Below are 16,203 nucleotides of genomic sequence, written 5' to 3' on the forward strand. Positions count from 1 at the left end.
AATGACTCCGCATGGAGCCGCCGAATTACTCCGCATGGAGCTGCCAATTACTCCGCATGGAGCCGCCGAATGACTCCGCATGGAGCCGCCAATGCCTCCGCATGGAGCCGCCAATGACTCTGAATAGAGCCGCCAAATGCTAGATATATAGAGATGCATAACCAGTTGAGAGCATATATTCTCATGGACTATACAGATACCGTCATGTGTGCGCCAGAAACATGAGTTGAGCTAGTGGGTGGGAGGGTGGGAAGGAAATTGTTTCGGGAACACCTGTTCCGCAAGTTGCACGCTCGAAAGTCCAAACAGCAATGACATGAAAGAGACATTGTACAGGATATTGAAGGGCGCGTGCCCACGTGACTCGCGCATGCGTGCAGGTTGGGCCAGCTCGCTGGGCTGGCTGCTAACTCGCGTTAGCATGCTAACGCTCATTTAGCATCCCCCACCTCACAACAGAGCAACCGAGTTTTGCATTAAGCTGGGAGTGCCGATTCGAGCAACTGGTATAATGGCTCGCAGCTGAGCCAGCAAATGACTCCGCTTGGAGCAGGCGAATGACTCCGCATGGAGCCGGCAAATGACTCCGCATGGAGCCGGCAAATGACTCCGCATGGAGCCGGCAAATGACTCCGCATGGAGCAGGCGAATGACTCCGCATGGAGCCGGCAAATGACTCCGCATGGAGCCGGCAAATGACTCCGCATGGAGCCGGCGAATGACTCCGCATGGAGCCGGCGAATGACTCCGCATGGAGCCGGCAATTGACTCCGCATGGAGCCAGCGAATGACTCCGCATGGAGCCGCCGAATTACTCCGCATGGAGCTGCCAATTACTCCGCATGGAGCCGCCGAATGACTCCGCATGGAGCCGCCAATGCCTCCGCATGGAGCCGCCAATGACTCTGAATAGAGCCGCCAAATGCTAGATATATAGAGATGCATAACCAGTTGAGAGCATCTATTCCATAAATCGGCACTCCCAGAGCGGATCACAAAGTGCAGCTACCTGTGATATTTGTAAGCAGTGCAAGCTCGGTAACGATTGACTAACAGGAACTCGATATCATGGGCTGAGGCCATTGCCACAGCCACCCATGCTTTGGCTGCTGGTGGCCTCTGAATGTTACTCGGGCAGACATGGCTTTCCACCTTCCCGCCTCTCTGAATATCGAGTCCGGCAGCTGATTCGAAACGAGTGGCCGGTGTATGACGCCAGGCCATAGCCACAACTGACGAGCAAGATTTTCGCAGTTGCTGCAAAGCCGATCGATTGGCATCTGCTGCTGGTGCCGCTAGCTTTTCCAGGTGCTGCCACAATTGCAAACCACTCTTTGCGATTGGCTGGTCTGCTTGATTGACTGTCCATTGCCCTATCCCCGGTTGCAATTGTTTGCGCACCAGCCAAGTGCACCACTTGCATCAGTGAATAGCAGCAAGTTGGGGGACGGCGTCCACTTAGGGTGTAGGAAGAAGGACCGGCCGTTCTACTATTCCAGGAGCTAAGGCCATCAGCGAAGGTATTTGAGGCACTCTTCGGAGAGCTTGATCAGGTAATACGGCTGCTGGTACCAGTTGGCAAGTGACCACAATCTGCAATGTGCGTCCTGGGACTATCACTCTTGTAGCAAACGAGAGCTTTCCCAAAAGATACTCGAGTTGACATTGGGTAGTTGAAGCTGTGTTGAGAGTGGCCCGTAGGAGGTCGTGAAGCTTGGCAAGTTCGTCCATCGGCAGACTGATGTGAGCGCGCGGGTGTCCAGGATGACGCCGATAAACGTCAGGACGTGGGCTGGACCCTCCACTTTTGCTGACGCCAGAGAAACACCGAGGTATGTAAACGCACGGCGCCGAGTAGCGAGTTGCTGGCGAGCTAACACAGGTCCAGAGCATACATCGAGGAAGCACTTTTGCTGACGCCAGAGAAACACCGAGGTATGTAAACGCACGGCGCCGAGTAGCGAGTTGCTGGCGAGCTAACACAAGTCCAGAGCATGCATGGAGACCGAAACGTTAGTCGAGGTATTTCCCGTAATGGGAAGATGCCAATAACGTCAGGAATTGAGCTGGACCCTCCACTTTTGCTGGGGCCAGAGAAACACCGAGGTATGTAAACGCTCGGAGCAGAATAGCGAGTTGCTGGCGAGGTAACACAAGTCCAGAGCATGCATTGAGGAAGTAACATTAATTGAGGGATTCCCCGTAATGCAACAGGCGTGGGAGTGCGAACTGCCCGCACACAATCCATTCACTGGCGGATGCGACAGAGTTCCATATAGCTGGCCTGGAGCGTAGTACAGTCTGAAGGGCAGGACGCTCTCATAACAGTATTGATCCTGCCAGCGGTTCAACAAGGGCCACTCCTCCGGGCAGATGGGAATTCGGCAGGATGCACTTTTAACATTGAGCTTAGCAAGATACAGCGGGGCGAGCAATTGTCTAGTCATGTTTGCAGCATTGTCATCTTGACATTGTGGAGAGACACGGTCTGCTGGAATGTAATCGTTGACACTTCGACCCTCCAGGCTTTACAAAGGGTGTGTCGTGTGTAACTTCCCGTTCGTCTAGGAACCGCATCTACGCCGGAACAGCACAGAGGCGAGAAAGGGGGTGAAGAACATGGGCCAGCTGTTTCAAGCCTGCTGCAAGAAACGGATCGGCCAGCTGTTTCAAGCCTGCTGCAAGAAACGGATCGTTGCGCAGAAATATAATCTGGGTTAGCATGTGACCGTGTTAAATTCAATGGATCCCAGTTAGTTGAGTGGTTGCCGATGAAACCTACCACAACCCCACAATTACGACCATGTGCAACATACCTCCGGAGCATAGGATCAGGATGTGAGTCCAGTAATTTTTGAGAAGTGAGAAACTGAGTGCTTACACAGTTACTGATGAGGCCTTACACTTTGCCCTGGGATGCTCCTGTCGGCACTGGAGGTAGCACTGCCTGAGCTGACGCGTGCAAGCGCCGTACTCGTAGTAGCGGCATACGGTTGCGGTACGTGATGCGGATCTGTACTGGTGAGTAGGACGAAATGCGCACGGAAATGCTGGCGAGTGCACTGAGCTGCACTGCTGGCAGGCGGGTCGTGCTGTTCCAGTACACCGCGAGGCGCAGTTGCCACAAGTTGATATTGATAACCTGGCTTTGGAGATTTATTTTATTTTCCATTGCTATCAGGTTCGGCTTAATTCCCTCTGTGCTGCGCTGATGAGTCCACAAAGGACGAAACAGTTGTCCGCAGATTGAGTATTGATAACGTCCAGTTTCTAGGTGGCAAAAGCTGGCGATTGGCCGCGACGATCGTGGCCAAATACGTCCACAGGCACAGGCACTCGTGAAACGCGGTGAGGAACAGTGGAACACAGACCATTCATGAACACTGTCCAGGTCTCAACTCAAGTGCTACCGTCATGCAGCCTACGAAGCGCAGTTCTGGGTTCGGATTCAAATAAATGCTAGTGCGCCAGAAGAGCAACATATGAGGGGCTACGGAGTTGGAACGTCGCCGGAGCTGGACTGACTGCAACTGTATCGGGCAGCAGGAAATCGAAGTCCACGAACTCGCCTCTCTGGACGCGATCGAGAAGGGCCCGTATAGGACAGTCAGGTTCACCTGCTGTTGGTGCTGCATGCGCATATGGCGGTCGTCACTGCACCGGGCTCCCAGTAGGGTCCGGCCTGCTGGCGGCGAGCGGCGATACGGATCCAAGTAGAGCGAGGAGAAGCTGGGTGGCGTTGGTGACGGCAGTGGACAACTCCCGTTGTTACTTCCAACAGAAAATCAAAGTCCACGAACTCGCCTCTCTGGATACGAATTACGATCGTCAGGCTCGCGCCTGCTGTTGCAGTGGTGCGTGGCGGCCGTCGCTGCGTTCGCAGTAGGCGGGCGGCGGAGCCAGGTAGAGCGAGGCGATCCGGAGAGGCTGGACGCCGGTTGGTGACGACGACATTGTTTCAAGGCACAAACAAGGGTCGCTGAGATCGCGTGGAGGTACTTCATTTCAGGAAACCTGATGATGGCGCAAGCTAAAAAACCACAGTCGACGTTCCACTGTAGACGACGACATTCAGGCACCAACAGGCACCAACAGGCGTCAATGAAGTCTGAATTGAAACGCAGAGATACGAGAATGCAAGCTTGAAAGTCTAACGGAAGGAAATTGTTTCGGGAACACCTGTTCCGCAAGTTGCACGCTCGAAAGTCCAAACAGCAATGACATGAAAGAGACATTGTACAGGATATTGAAGGGCGCGTGCCCACGTGACTCGCGCATGCGTGCAGGTTGGGCCAGCTCGCTGGGCTGGCTGCTAACTCGCGTTAGCATGCTAACGCTCATTTATGCTCACATATGCTGCTAATGCATAATGGTTCTGTGCAAAATAACAAGGGAATTTTGTTGTAGAGGGCGTTGTACTGTAGAAGCAAAAGTTCAACGGGGTCAACGCATCGTCCGACCTAGCTACGACCATCACTGATTGGAGTGGACTGGACATGTTATCAAGGGAGTCGTAAACCTACAACTTCCTAGTGCATCTACTTGTACTTGTACTTGTACAACTGTATGGAATTTGATGCGAACAGGTGGATTATTACAATTTTATGCGATTCGTATGCAATTTGCCTCGAATTATGCGATTATTCGATTTTGGTAGGAATTATGCGAAAAATTATGCTAGCATAATCCGTCAAGGCCTAGTCAGACCTGTGAAATTTAATAACTTATTAATGGTATGTCGATCCAGATTGCCCTTTTTTGTACATGTTCTACGAGTACAAGTACAAGTAGATGCACCAGGAAGTCGTAGGTTTACGACTCCCTTGATAACATGTCCAGTCCACTACAAATTCAATGAGTGACGGTCGTACATGTACAGCTAGGTTGGACGGTGCGTCGACCCCGTTGAACTTTTGCTACTATAGTACAACGCCCTCTACAAAAATATTTCTCCTGTTATTTTGCACAGAAGCATCACATACATTAGCAGCATGTGTGAGCATAATGCAGCATAATATGATAACTTTCAGCATAATAATAGCATAATTCTGCCATTTTTTCAGCAATGCGAAAAGCATAATTTCACGAAAATACTAGCATAATCCGTCAAGGCCTAAAGTCTACGGTATCATGCTAATAATGTCTGCACTTACTCAAATATCTTTTGGTAAATTCTGTACTTAATATTATATTCCTCATGCCTAGGCTCATGGTGGAATCGAGGTAGTTTTTCCCTGCAATAACGGAATGGAGAGGGTGTGTATGTCATGTATTTCTCGTTTATATTTCTCTATCTCTTTCGCCGACAGATGCTTTAGCCCCATGGGTGATCTCACCCATGGGTTACATGCGAGCTGTTATGATTACTATTATTATTAATAATATGTGGGCTTTGCGCAGCAAAGCCTAGTTAGCCCATGCACACGCATGCTGGTGGTGGAGTGCTGCGAGTGCGTGTCACGTGACCACCTCTTGACTAAGCCGCATGCACAGCGTGTGGCCTGGCAAAATTGTATGGACAATCGTGGATGTGGCGTCTAATTATTTGGAGACGTGTTTTGCTGAGCTGTCTTTGTGCGAAGGAGTGTTCTTTGCAGTTGCAGTTTCTGTGTAAAGTCAAAGTTTTTTCCCTCCCTCCCACCCCTTTTGAGAGTGGCATTTTGTTTTTCCGGTTGGGGGGGGGGGGCAAACGGGCCTCCTGTTATGTCTGTATGTTGTGACGCCTGATGCCAGGCAGTCGTGTGAGCCCTCCGTGGGCAATTGGCTGGCCTCGGTGGCCGTTTGTGTGCCCTCGGCGGGCAAGATGATATCGGCCCACGGTGGGCAGTTTGCTGGCCTCGGTGGCAATTTGTGCACCCTCGGTGGGCAGTATGGTAGTTTAGCCCTCGGCCGGCTGTTTGCTGGCCTCAGCGGCCATTTGCGCGCCCTCGGTGGGCGGTAGGCTAGCTTAGTCTGAATAGTCATTCGTGCGCCCTCCTGTCCCCGGGGAAAATCGCGATTCCGCGGCCGCGTTTTTTCCGTGTTTTTTTGCGATTTTTTAAAGACCGCGTTTTCCGCGATTTTCCCGCGTTTTGAACTTTTTTGTTGCACTACACGTGCACACAGTGCACTGCTTTCACCAGAGACTTGTAACTGATTGATTTTACTACATACTCACTGAAAATTGCCTCATATCAACTGCAAACTTGCCGGATATCAATAATATTCACCGCATACATGTACTTACCTCAAATTCACCGCAAATTATGCCATATTTACCCGTAAATTACACCGCAAATTCTGGGATTTTTCCGCGATTTTCCCCGGGGACAGGCCCTCGGTGGCCAGTATGCTAGTTTAGCCCCCAGCGGGCAGTTGCGGGCCGCGGTGGCCATTTACATGTATGCGCCCTTGGCGGGCAGATGCTAGTTTCAGGCATGCATCTTTACTCAATCAATTATTATCAAAGAGCATATTCTTGAATATTTGGATTGTCCAAAAGAAATCATGGCAACCCCCAACCCAATGTGTCTATTGTACTTCGAAGTATGTTTGTGCAGGCCATAGTGAGCCGTATGTTGTGCGGGTGTCTGCTTGTCAGAGCATGGGTACGCCAGTGACGCGTGCGTGCATGTGTGTGCTTCTGTCTGTCTGCGTGGGTGCACGAGTGCCCAAGCTGGGCGTGCGGATGCACTTGGAGGTGCCTGCATGTTTACGGGTGCAGGGGCTAATAGGGAGTTTTAGTTGAATTGTATTCCCGTAGCTATGCAGAAGACATTACTGTAGTAAGGTCATGCAGGTGCTAGCCAGGGTCCACACAGCTTTAAGTATCATTATCTGCATATTCGCATCGAATTCAATCTTGGAAGCAGGATTCACGGCTTGGCTTTAATGAAATAATGGTGAAAGTTGCTAAGATGACTGGACACCGTGGGAAGCAGTGCATATCCAATACAATGATTTCTCCGCTTACCTTTTGCTGAATCGTTCTTGCCGGTCCCTTAATCACCTGAAGTCAGCAGCAATGATAATAGTATGTCTTCAACGATAGGGCACAATTCAGTACAGCGCTTCGCCTCTCTCTCTCTGTCGCTCTGCAGTTTCTCCTTGCTCACACTGAACGCGGAGAGAAAGCACACATGATATGAAAGGAATGTTGCTTTGTGTCTCGTGTCCGTACCATCTTTGCCAACACCCGCTTTGAACCCGCTGGTTTCATTCCTTCCAGAGTTTCTCTAACATAGTAACGAACGTTATGGCTGATTTCTACAGTACGCATTTTGTTATAACCCTTCCTCCTTCCTCTTCTCAATCTACATGTTATAATTTTGCAGATATATTCCCAGTAAGCCATGAACGGAGACCCCCTCGACTTAGGCCTCGGCCTTTGGGGAATCCATAAATAAATAAATAAATAAAATGTGGGGGCTGTATGGCTGTGTTACAGATACAATGGGAGGCATCAGACTTGTTTGCCAGGAGTTTATCTCTCCTTGGCATCAATGAAATGTCAATATACGCAGCATGTAAAGCTTTTGCATTAGCCAAATGGAATTAAGGAAGGCTAAGGAAAGAGCGGGATCAATGCGGTGCACATACGCCTGCAACTACAGAACAGGCAAGACAGGAACAGACCAAGAAGAGTCCGAAAAAACACGAAATGTCAACTGTTTACTTCAACAAATAAAACTGGAAAACGGATGAATACCGCAATTATGGTATAGATCGACTATATAAGAGTACTATACAAACCATTGACAAAGTGTACATACATGTACATGTACATGTACACTCTTCCGGGAAGGAGCGTGAGGAGAAGCGCTACTCCTCATACTTCTCCAACGGAGCAACTGGACTCGTTGTGAACCTGATGAAGGCAATTTGCCGAAACATTGTAATATTGTGATACGAGTTGAATTGTTGCAGTGCTAATGGAAGAGAGCGTGTGAGCTCTACTCTTAACTGGACTCGTTTAGTCAGTGTAAATTGATGGTAGATTGGTAGTAAACGTTCACTGCGCCATACCATTAGGTCTCGAGGCAAAACATCTCCATGCCTCTCCATAGACCTGCTCAATTGTTTTGTCAGGAAGATACTACAGAGTGTTCTTGTAAAGCAATTCGGCCTTCCTCCGCCACTTCAGTCTGCTTGTTGGTTCCAATGTCCAAAGTCCAGGTTATTTTTTTATCACTGATCCTGTTCACTGCGCCATGTAGCGGTGGCTACTTAGAGTAGTTTCGCCTGACTGTTTATTGCAAAAGGGGGAACATTATCGGACACGGAAAAGCACAACTAACTGTCAGGAGAGCAGAAACGAAGAGGTGATTCCAATCGGGAATCACTGTGTAAAGAAGACAAAGAGCGGAATGGACGGGATGCCATGTATAGATGGAGCCCGAGGGCAGTGCACTCAGACATGAATACGCACGCGCACCCGAGTACTGCGTTCAGTGCATGCGGGGACTGTGCCATAGAAGGGGAAGGGTTAGTGATGCGCAGCCAGCAAGTCCAGCGGTACATGAATGCATGAGTCAATGGTACAGCAGGCAGGCTGCGGTTCTTATACAAGTACACACGTTAGATCAATGCGAGTGAGTGTAGGGAGTAGGAAGGAGAAACCTGGAGACAGACAATGATATGCCTAGGGATAGAGTTCTGTCATGATGCTACTCATTACACTACATCTCCCCTAACGGAAAGAGTTGCAGGCCCAGACAATGCTATGCCCAGGGATAGAGTTCTGTCATGATGGTACTTATTACACCACATCTCCCCTAACGGAAAGAGTTGCAGGTCCATGTTCACATTGTGGAGATGAGCCGCTCCGGTGCAATGGCTGTGCGACCTGTCAGGTAGTGGAGGTGGCACTTGTGTTGGGCTCGGCGGCAGCAGGCATGCCGTTTTTGCTCGCCACCGCTTGGTGGCGTCCGGCTGCGGCGGGAGTAGCCGTGAGGTGTTGCAGTGAGCCGTTGCAGTGGGCCGTTGCAGTGAGCCGTTGCAGTAAGCCGTTGCAGTGAGCTGTTGCAGTGGGCCGTTGCAGTGAGCCGTTGCAGTAAGCCGTTGCAGTAAGCCGTTGCAGTAAGCCGTTGCAGTAAGCCGTTGCAGTGAGCGGTTGCAGTGAGCGGTTGCAGTGAGCAGTAAGCCGTTGCAGTAAGCCATTGCAGTAAGCTGTTGCAGTAAGCCGTTGCAGTAAACCGTTGCAGTGAGCCTTTGCAGTAAGCCGTTGCAGTAAGCCGTTGCAGTAAGCCTTTACAGTAAGCCGTTGCAGTGAGCCGTTGCAGTAAGCCGTTGCAGTGAGCGGTTGCGGTGAGCCGTTGCAGTGAGCCGTTGCAGTGAGCCGTTGCAGTGAGCCGTTGCAGTGAGCCGTTGCAGTAAGCCGTTGCAGTAAGCCGTTGCAGTAAGCCGTTGCAGTGAGCGGTTGCAGTGAGCGGTTGCAGTGAGCTGTTGCAGTGAGCTGTTGCGGTAAGCTGTTGCAGTAAGCCGTTGCAGTGGGCCGTTGCAGTGAGCCGTTGCAGTAAGCCGTTGCAGTAAGCCGTTGCAGTAAGCCGTTGCAGTAAGCTGTTGCAGTGAGCCGTTGCAGTGAGCTGTTGCAGTGAGCCGTTGCAGGGAGCTGTTGCAGTAAGCTGTTGCAGTAAGCTGTTGCAGTAAGCCGTGGCAGTGGGCCGTTGCAGTGAGCCGTTGCAGTAAGCCGTTGCAGTGCTGTTGCAGTGAGCCGTTGCAGTGAGCTGTTGCAGTAAGCTGTTGCAGTAAGCTGTTGGCCTGCAGTGGTGTGTCGTGAAGCGATCGCAGATGCGGCCATCGCGAGCGTCCTTGAAATCGCCGTTGTCCGCGCCGCCGTAGAGACGACGCAGAAGTGACTCGTCCACGGTCTCGGATGGCGACTGTGTGTCGCGTTCGAACATCGTTCGTCCGTGGACGACGTTGGACACGGGCGTGAAGTACGCCGAGAGTTTCGTCTCCACTTCCTGAGATTTATCGCGATCGCCGGCGTTGTCGAACGCGAGCCATCCTAGATCCTGAAGTTGCAGACCAGGTTCGTTGCGGATCAATGTTATTTTTTTATCACTGATCCTGTTCACTGCGCCATGTAGCGGTAACTACTTAGAGTAGTTTCGCCTGACTGTTTATTGCAAAAGGGGGAACATTATCGGACACGGAAAAGCACAACTAACTGTCAGGAGAGCAGAAACGAAGAGGTGATTCCAATCGGGAATCACTGTGTAAAGAAGACAAAGAGCGGAATGGACGGGATGCCATGTATAGATGGAGCCCGAGGGCAGTGCACTCAGACATGAATACGCACGCGCACCCGAGTACTGCGTTCAGTGCATGCGGGGACTGTGCCATAGAAGGGGAAGGGTTAGTGATGCGCAGCCAGCAAGTCCAGCGGTACATGAATGCATGAGTCAATGGTACAGCAGGCAGGCTGCGGTTCTTATACAAGTACACACGTTAGATCAATGCGAGTGAGTGTAGGGAGTAGGAAGGAGAAACCTGGAGACAGACAATGATATGCCTAGGGATAGAGTTCTGTCATGATGCTACTCATTACACTACAACGTTCTACTAAAAAAATTTGGTAACACAACACCGATGTGAAATCACTATGCAGCATTGGCTTGTGATGATTCACACTGTCTGAGCAAAGCCTTTGACCGCGTCCACCACCAAACGCTAATAGATGACCTTCACAATCTGAAGATCCGTGGAAGTGCTCTTGAGTGGTTCAAGTCGTATCTGTCTCACCGACAGCAACGCGTAGAAGTGAACGGAACCACAAGTGACTGTAGAACCTGCACTAGGGGCGTTCCCCAGGGTTCCGTCCTGGGCCCTACCCTCTTCAGCATCTACACTCGACGTGTCCCCACTCTGCCATTGAGTTCCCAATGCCTTCTTTATGCAGACGACACCACCCTGTATGCCTCTGGAAAGTGTCCACGAATTCTCATGTCTTACTTAGAAGACGATTTTTCAGTGGTGAAGCAGCACCTCACAGATCGCGGCCTGCTCCTGAACTCCAGCAAGAGCCAAGTACTACTGATCCACAGCAGACGCTCACAGCCTCCACCTAACCTGAGCATTGTCTGTGGTTCGACTGTTATTGCCCCGTCTGACGAAGTTAAGTATCTAGGACTGACTCTCGATTCAACTTTAAGTTTCAGTGCCCACGTTAACTTCCTCAGGGAAGACATCGGAAAGAAACTAGGTGCTTTCCGACGTGGAAGGAGGAACCTTGCTGTCCAGGCCAGAAGGCAGCTCTACTTGTCAGTAGTCCAGAGCAAGCTCGAGTACCCCAGCACTGCCTACGTCCACTGCCTCGCTGACAACGTGAGAGATCAGCTGCTACGCATACATGTAAGTAAAAGAGCACTTACAATTATGTAGATGCATATTTGAGCATGACACATTCACGTGGACATCATACTTGCTTGAGCGATACCACATAATTAGCTTAGACAAAAGATATCATACTAAGTCCATATTCTTCGTGTTCCGTTGCATCCACAATATCTGCAGTTCACTCCTCTCTGACATGTTCTCCCTTCGCCGTGACTGCGCTCACACAGATAGAGTAACCCGCGGCCAAGTCAATTATTCCCTTTCCTTACCCGTTGTGCAAGCTCAAGCTGGATACAGATCTATTTCATTCCTTGGTGCTGACCGCTTTAATGCGCTTCCCGAATCCCTTCGCACAAATCATATCCCCAATTCATTTCGCCAGGAACTTAACAATTTCATTCATCTTGGGCACCCTGTAAGAAGACCTAAGGGTCTGTTGCGAATGCCCAAGTAAAATAATAAAATACGATACAAAAAAATAATGTCTCTCTCGCAGATCCGTGATCGCGCTCCTACTGATTCTGCATCGAACTACTGATGCAAATCCGGGCGAAATGGGTAGTGGGCAGAAGTTTGTTTGTCATTATAGACACTCTGTTACATGTACGATAGTAGTTGATGGGCACATCTCTTTACCAGTCTCTTTTGCGGGGTCGAAGGGAAACCATTCTTAAGAGGTGGTCTTACGTTGGTACACATTATGGGGCTAGGGACAACAACCCCCAGTTGAAGGAGACGCGTTGCAGATGGCAGCCAGTATGGAGGACGCAAGGGATGCCGCGGCTCCAGCAGAAGACCTGGTATCCCGTCGTGACCCGTTCCTTTCCGGAATCAACTGACAAAATAGCTTGCACCATGTCTTCCACGTTTATAAGCTAGAACAGTACAAAGTGGGGTACAGGTGGAGGACGGGCTGGGGGACGGATGATTACAATTTCGCCGAATATCGTGTTGGAATTGCCAGAGACCACTTGTATTGTATTTTGCATCATACTCCACTGGCCTTGGCCTAAATCAAGGGAGTTTCTGTCAACAGCTCAATATGAAGAGGAAGAAGCTGAAGACATATCAAAAGTGGAAGGATAGAAAAGGTGCAGCGTGGTAGCAATTTAACACTACGCTTTTTAACAGCAGTTCTGAACAAATCCCCTCTTTCCCTTTCGCTGTGTGCCTTGCGATCATCGTATAACATTTACACATACAATGTACATGTACATGTCGACATAATTATAGGAAATGCTTACAGTGCAATTAGTCGTCTTTGTAGCTATATTAAAATTTAAAACTACTTTCTCCGAAACGCTTGTTTACTTTATAACAGCAGTAATCGATGCAGAGACATCATTATCGGAGTCATAAAGGGTGGTAGAAATATGGGTGCGGGTACATGAGATAACAGACAGACTTTGGGCTGGACACAGTAAGAATGGCAGCTGTAAGGAGTGGCAGCAGTGACGAAGAGCAACCAACTTAGTGGTGGAACGGATGTGTGTGTGTGTGTGTGTGTGTGTGTGTGTGTGTGTGCGTGCGTGCGTGCGTGCGTGCGTGCGTGCGTGCGTGCGTGCGTGCGTGGGTGCGTGCGTGCGTGCGTGCGTGCGTGCGTGCGTGCGTGCGTGCGTGCGTGCGTGCGTGCGTGCGTGCGTGCGTGCGTGCGTGCGTGCGTGCGTGCGTGCGTGCGTGCGTGCGTGCGTGCGTGCGTGCGTGCGTGCGTGCGTGCGTGCGTGCGTGCGTGCGTGCGTGCGTGCGTGCGTGCGTGCGTGCGTGCGTGCGTGCGTGCGTGCGTGCGTGCGTGCGTGCGTGCGTGCGTGCGTGCGTGCGTGCGTGCGTGCGTGCGTGCGTGTGTGTGTGTGTGTGTGTGTGTGTGTGTGTGTGTGTGTGTGTGTGTGTGTGTGTGTGTGTGTGTGCTGGCTCTAGCAGGCGAAATCAGGTGCAGGAGATGTTGGGTGCTGCTAGGTGTAGCCCAGGTCCTCCAGGGTCGTCATCCATGGCTGTGGATAAGGACTTAGGTGATGGAGGTCAAGGACACACTGGGGGAACCACTGCTACCCTACCACGACCAATCCTAGTGTTGGTTGGTTGGTTTATTTTAATTCGGACAATAAACGGGAACTAGGCCCAATGATATAAAGGCGAATAGTGTTGACGGCCTAAGCCTCTTCCAGGTTTCCTTGCATGGGATCACTGAAGCTTATGCTGACCTTGGAGGTCAGGGACGGATTTTTGGTGACTTGTCTATGCAAGAGGTTATGACTTATGTTGTCTCAATGCCGAGAACAACCGGGACTGAGCCAGGGACATGGATGTCATCGACTATGCTTGAGACGCATTCTGCAGCATGTACATGTACATGTACATTTATGTCTACCACCGAATGTACATTGTAGTTTTCCACACCATTTTGCAGCCATGAAATCAGCATTCCCAGCGGATGGGACATCTCGAGCTGAGGCAGGTGAGGATCGGCTTCACAACTTTGTCATGTGACTACATTTGAGCGTACATTGGAACCAACATGGCCGATACCATACTTACTCATCCAGGTAGGCCTGGTGTTGGAACCAATAAAATAATAATTATTAAATTTTATTAATATTAATTGACTGTCCCGCATGGTCATGTGACATGAAAGCAACAGCCTAGCCAACCCGATCCAGGCGCTTAGTCTCACTACAGACAGCACAGTGCAGACCTACAATGACATGTCGTGTGGACCGGTACGCGGTCCTGGCTAGGCCGAAAATGCACGTGGCTTGGACATGAGCAAATCCTGCAGGATCCTAGGCTAGGAGTGGATGGTCTACATGACATTGTACTACAGTACTGAGTAGGTCTACTAGTACTAAGTAGTCTGGTGATTGACACAAAGACAAGACACAACGTCACAAGATCATTGCAAGCCTTTTCACTGTCACGCGTGACTGACGTCCATTCTGAGTCATCGCCGCGGATAATAGTACTGTGTCAAACAGTCACCCAGCTGGTCGACGTGGTCGTAGCGCACTCTCGCAGTAAACAACTAATTAATTATTTCGTAAGACAAAGAACATGACATTGTACATGTACATGTACATGTATCACTAGTACAGCGACGAGCTACAACCTAGGAATTGCTAATCGAGAATTTTCTGGTCGCCTCGCGTCTCCGAATTGGTACTATATCATGGCTTATGACCCAGTGTCTAGCGTCTCAGTATTGTTAGGATAGACTCGTAAAATAGCTACATGATTGTAAAGTATGAACAAAATTAAAATGGCGCTCATGTCAAACAACAAAGTAGCAAAGGTCAGTTCCAGAACGTTTCGTTGTCACATTTTAACAATAGAATGACAGAAAAATCTAGAATAGTCCAAACTTGATGTACAATGTAGCTCCTTTCACTAGCACGATTAGTCGATCGCGGAGGATCATCCTGAAATGACATTTCCGGAGGATCCGAATTGGGACATTCCATCGCTGTCCCCAGCCCCTGAACTTAGCGCACCACTCACACGCGTCGTTACCACGACTGCTACCGTCTGTAAGCACCTCAAACTCCTGAAGAATTGTAAGTCCCCTGGCGAAGATGGCATACCCAATGAGGTTCTCAAATGGCTTGCGCCATCTCTGTCCTATCCCTTGTGCCTGCTCTTTAACATGTCATATCGTACAGGAGTATTTCCGTCCGTCTGGAAATCTGCTGTTATCGTCCCGATCTATAAGAAAGGCCAACGCTCTCAGGCTGGCAACTACAGACCAATCTCTCTCCTTCCCGCTGTGTCAAAGGTCTGTGAACGTATTTTCTTTGAGTCTCTGTACTGCCACGTCACCCCAGCGCTTTCACCATCTCAATCCGGTTTCTGCCGTGGAGACTCCACAACTTTCCAACTAACACGTCTAGTACAAGACATCTACACCCAGCGGAACCTCAGGCGGCATGTTGGCATCGTGTTCTTTGACCTAGCGAAAGCTTTCGACACCGTCTGGCATCGTGGTCTGCTTGCAAAGCTAGAGTCCGTCTTCTTGGTACATGGTCCAGCCCTGCAATGGCTCTCATCCTATCTTTCCTGCCGCCACCAGACTGTCAGAGTATCTACCTCCCTATCAGACCCATTACTAGTCGTGTCTGGGGTACCCCAGGGGTCCATACTTGGGCCGCTCCTATTTCTACTGTACGTTAATGACTTGCCAGCCCTTGTACCAAATGTAAGTCTTTTTGCTGACGACACTGCTCTGATGTGCTCCGACAGCTCGGCAGACAACCTCACGGCCTCCATGCAGTCCGGGGTCAACGCTACAGTAACATGGATGGAAACCTGGAAACTGAAGCCTAACCTCGCCAAAACCGAGGCCATGTTCTTCTCTCCCTCGCCCCCCACTCAGCTTCTGTATTTTCCTGGTCTAAATAGTACACCTATTAAAGTTGTTAACGAGCACAAGCACCTGGGCGTTATTCTCGACCGCCAACTCTCCTGGTCTCCACAAGTCCAGTCTGTGTGCAAGCGTGCGAGTGCGTCCTTAGGTATGCTACAACCCCACTGCCAACACTTGAATGATAACTGCAGAAAATTGTTCTTTAAGTCGTACATTTTGCCTATATTTGACTATTGCGATATAGCTTGGTGCGGGTTGTCTCAGACTTTACTCCACAGACTGGAAGTACATCAACGCTTGCTTCTGAAAATTCTGTTTCGAAAAGACCAAACATTTGCCTCCCTTTGTCTTTATAAACTTGCTTCCACGCACCCTCTTCTTGCCCGACATCAGCAGCATCTTTGTATCCTTGTGCAAAAAATCTTCCTAGCCCAAGTCCCGAAACATATTGCCAAGTACAACTGGTTTGTTACCACTAGACCAACACGCAATGCCTTATCACTGCCCCGAGCTAGTTCCTCTCTGTTTTTGAA

At 50.1% G+C, this 16,203-nt stretch overlaps 1 protein-coding gene across 3 annotated transcripts in view; it reads right to left on the reverse strand.

Moving 5' to 3' along the window:
* LOC135823758 (TNF receptor-associated factor 3-like) overlaps positions 1-16,203 on the reverse strand; it is a 65,559-nt gene that overhangs the window by 19,731 nt on the left and 29,625 nt on the right. For all 3 annotated transcript variants that reach the window (XM_065336599.1, XM_065336600.1, XM_065336601.1), the window contains exon 4: positions 6,953-7,095. The gene's annotated coding sequence lies outside the window, so the exon portion shown is untranslated. The remainder of the gene's footprint in view (positions 1-6,952; positions 7,096-16,203) is intronic.

The sequence above is a fragment of the Sycon ciliatum genome, chromosome 8, assembly GCF_964019385.1.
Source record: "Sycon ciliatum chromosome 8, ocSycCili1.1, whole genome shotgun sequence".
Lineage (NCBI taxonomy): Eukaryota > Metazoa > Porifera > Calcarea > Leucosolenida > Sycettidae > Sycon > Sycon ciliatum.